A 4,805-nucleotide genomic window follows, 5' to 3' on the forward strand; every position below is an offset into this window, starting at 1 on the left:
AAGGAATTATGATAGATTCTAATAATTGTGAAAAACTTTGTAAACCAGTGCTTAGTAAGTTTATATTCGAAAGTTATTTATGATTTAGTTTATATCGTTTATGAATGAAAAAAACTATTTTTTGATAAACGTGGAGGGAACATTTACTTGGGGATCCCCCTTCTCATGAGTGTTTATTCATTTATTCATTGACTTACTAATCCATTCATTCACTTTTTTAATAAATCTGTGGTCATGGAAACCAACAGGCTCAAAAATTAGGAAAAATATAAAAAATAAATATTAAGAAATTAAAAATAAATAAAATACAGTAATATATATATTATATATATATATATATATATATATATATATATATATATAATATATATATATATGTATATATATATAATATATATATATATATATATGTATAATATAATATATATGTATATATATATATATATATATATATATATATATAATGTGTATCTATATATATATATATATATATATATATATATATATATATATATATATAATATATATATATATATATTATTATATATAGTATCACCATATAAAAAGAAGAATAATTAAATAAAGATGGAGGAAAATGTATGAAACCAATTGTAAAACAATAAATATAGAACAAGATGGATTTCTAAATAAAAATGAAGAAATATATAAATATAAAGAATAATAAAAATGAAGTAAATATATAAATATAAAAATTGGATAAATTCTCATAAATACACGAAAACATAAAAAATATGAATTATCTTAACGCTCATAAACATTTGAAGAAAAAAAGGGATTCTTATCAAATAAGCAACTCTGGCATAACATTAAGTTTGGCGAAAATATATTTTAATGTTCAGAGTCCAAAGGGAATAGTTATTTAATGAAAAAAAACCCTGAAGGGTTATCAAGTAGTCACGTTACAAGTTTTTAAACGAATAAATAGATAACGGCTGCGCGCGCGCGCGCGCGTGTGTGTGTGAGAGAGGTAAGAGAGAGAGAGAGAGAGAGAGAGAGAGAGAGAGAGATTACCTTTATCTCTGTGGAGTTTAAAAGTTAAATGCGTCAGTTGTTATTTATGAAGGGTTACTTCCAAGGCTATATCTACTACGCACATTTTCTCCTACGACACAAATAGATCGACAGGACGTTAATCTTTAAGAATCTCAACGAAAAATGGAGACCAGACTGATAATCATCGTCTGACGAACATACAACGTTAGGAAAGAAATACCTTTATTCCGATCGGTCAAACCGAGATGCCCCGTCTACCTTAATTCCCAATGGGGATATCGACGCTACACTTCCCCTATTCTCTTCGAAATATTTACCACTTCCATTTGGCTTCTGAAAGACTAAGCTCCTCTGTTATTTCGTACTTTTGACAGGCATTTCGTATTCCATTTTTTATATATATATATATATATTTTCGTCCACAGTTTTTATTTATTTATTCTTTTTCTCTTACGAGATATCAAGTCCCTCCGTCGTCGTTTCTTCTCCATGTTGGACGTTTACGTGCCAATAGTTCCCAACCTTTGAGTGGAGACCTGTCGACCGACTTGACATTTTACCCAAAGGGATTTACACGCCCCCCTCCCCCCCCCCCCCCCCCCCCCCGGCCCCACCTTCATCCCTTCTCAGGTACGTTTCCAACCCCAAAACCCATCATCCCCCTACCCCAAGACAGTGTAAACCACTGAACGTGTGCCTGAGTACCCACCCACCAACACAACCTTGTCTCGTCTCTATGTCAACCCAAATATATAAAGTTTCTGTTACTTTCCCTTGGGGTGGGTGGGAGAGGAGGGAGAATGTCTGTTCCTCAATTCTTCAATGTCTTGGCATCCAATTCCTGTATGAAAAATAAAACAGGTCTAAAAAAGATGATACGACATTATTTCCTCAGTCTTAAATCTGTTGGTACTCATATATATATATATATATATATATATATATATATATATATATATATATATATATATATATATATATATATATATATCCTATATAGTTTCTCTCTCTCTCGTCCCCTCTTCTTGTAAATCTTGAAAATAGTCATCTGCCAATTACACGCGCTCGCTCTCAATCTGCTCTCTCTCACACACACACACACACACACACACACACACACACACATATATATATATATATATATATATATATATATTATATATACCTCCCAAATGATATATTTTCATATATGTACCGAAGGGGAATTTTTTAGTCGATAATAATTTCGTCCCCCCATGGGATCGAACCACCGTCCAAGTGGACGGGGACGAAATCAGGACAGTCAGTGACGCTATCCAATAAGCCAACAGAAACGCTATAAGTTCATATCGATTCTGACCTTACAAATCATCCTCGAACTCGGTGCTTTCGTAATTAGAATCAATATGAAACCCCGTCTACCATGTTAGCCAATTCGAGCGTTTGACAGCACGTAGCCTTTTGTTATGAATAATCATCACATCGAACCGTGATTCTTTATATATCATTCAAGCTACAAATGTCCTTTAATATCTAAATTCACTCTACCTCCCAAATGATATATTTTCATATATGGTAGACGGGGTTTCATATCGATTCTAATTACGAAAGCACCGAGTTCGAGGGTGATTTGTAAGGTCAGAATCGATATGAACTTATAGCGTCTCTGTTGGCTGATTGATTAGCGTCACTGACTGTCCTGATTTCGTCCCCGTCCACTTTGGACGGTGGTTCGATCCCATGGGGGGTACGAAAAATTATTATCAACTAAAAATTCCCCTTCGTACATATATGAAAATATATCATTTGGAGGTAAAGTGAATTTAGATATTAAAGACATTTGTTTTAGCTTGAATGAATATAATTTGAATCACGGTTCGATGGATTAATGATTATATATATATATATATATATATATTATATATATATGAATAATATCACAATCGAACGTGATTTCATTTATATATCTTCAAGCTACAAATGTCCTTTAATTCTAAATTCCACTTTACCTCCCAAATGTAATTATTTTTCATATATGTTACCCCTCATATATTTGTGGTATATATACATACATACATACATACATACATCCATACATACTAACATACATACATACATATATATATATGATATAATATTATATATAATATACACACATATATATATCGTATATAGTTCTTCTCTTTCTCGTCCCCTCTTCTTGTAAATCTTGAAAATAGTCCATCTGCCAATTACACACACACACACAGACACACACACACACACACATATATATATATATATATATATATATATATATATATATATATATATATATATATATAATCACAAAAGTTACATGTTTCAAGGACTGACAGTCCCCATCGTCTGGTAGCCATGCTGTAAAATGCCTCAGCCACGCGTTCCTGCTGTATATATACGAGACTGGGGAAAGAAATTAAAGCTCCTGTTGATCCCATTGCGTGTGCTGTCTCTCGTAAATCCTGCAACCTCTGTCCCTGAGTGTTCTTGACCTGGTAGAAACCGCAGAGAGAGAAAGGTCAAGGCAATGAAAGCAAGGTCACGAAGAAAACGAAGGTTTTTTTATATATATATAAAACGTTTCCATTAAAACTATAGTCATTTCAATTCTAAAAACAGCACGAGAGCAAACGTTAAAGTGACATGCTTACCGTTATAATACGGTCGATTTAATTAATACTATTTCGTTCGATATCAAGGAGTAATAAACTGCCTGCCCTGCTGCTGACTTTACTCATTTTTATCAGCCACAAAAGTGAAATAAGAGTAGATTATATTCTAGACGAGACTGCTGCCACTGCAAAAGTTCTCGACTTCGGTGCGGAACATAATTTAGAAAACTATGCAACTGCCACGGATATAAACATTAAACTTTACATACTTCCATTGGCTGTTGTAAATAGCAACGGTCGCGAGAGGAAAACAAAGTAATATACCAAAGTAGCTCAGAATACAAAGGGTCATAACTTTTTCCGGTGATTATTGCTTTACAAAATGCAAATACACACACACCCACACATTCGTATGAAACCTTACTAAGAACGTAATGTTAAAAATATTGATGAGACACTAATTAATTTTTCTATTAGTATTTCTGAATACCTTCAACAAGGAAAATAACTAGCGTAGCAGCAGTTATTCATAACATCGCTAAAGATTCATTGCTAGTGGATAAATAATATCACAAATTTCTTAGGAATTATTTTTTCTTTCACTCCTTATCACTTCGTTTTCAAATAATTTCCTTTAAATATTCCGCTTGCAAATTATCATCACGGACACATCTCAGTTTTCAATGGGCCCAAATCATCAAACGCTTATCATGTACCGTTCCCGAGGCACATAGCGTAATTAAATTAGTTCTCATTTAAGAGCAGTCTGACTGTCTGTCTGTCTGTCTGTCCGCCTCAAACTATTTTTTTTTTTTTGCTTTTTTAACTTTAATTCAAAGCATCTCTCTCAGAATACCTTTCACCTCTCTCTCTCTCTCTTCTCTCTCCTCTCTTCTCTCTCTCTCATCTCTCATCACTCTCTCCCTCTCTCTCTCTGAATACCTATACTTTATACACCACAGTCGCTCTCTCTCTCTCTCTCTCTCTCTCTGAATACCTTATACCTTTATACACCACAGTTCGCTCTCTCTCTCTCTCTCTCTCTCTCTCTCTCTCTCTCTGTGAATACCTTATACCTTTATACACAATTGTACGTCTGTGAGTGTGTGTGTGTGTGTGTGTGTGTGTGTGTGTGTGTGTGTGGCAGTGAATACCTTATACCTTTATACACCCCTGTAC

This window comes from Macrobrachium nipponense, chromosome 14 (assembly GCF_015104395.2).
Source record: "Macrobrachium nipponense isolate FS-2020 chromosome 14, ASM1510439v2, whole genome shotgun sequence".
NCBI lineage: Eukaryota > Metazoa > Arthropoda > Malacostraca > Decapoda > Palaemonidae > Macrobrachium > Macrobrachium nipponense.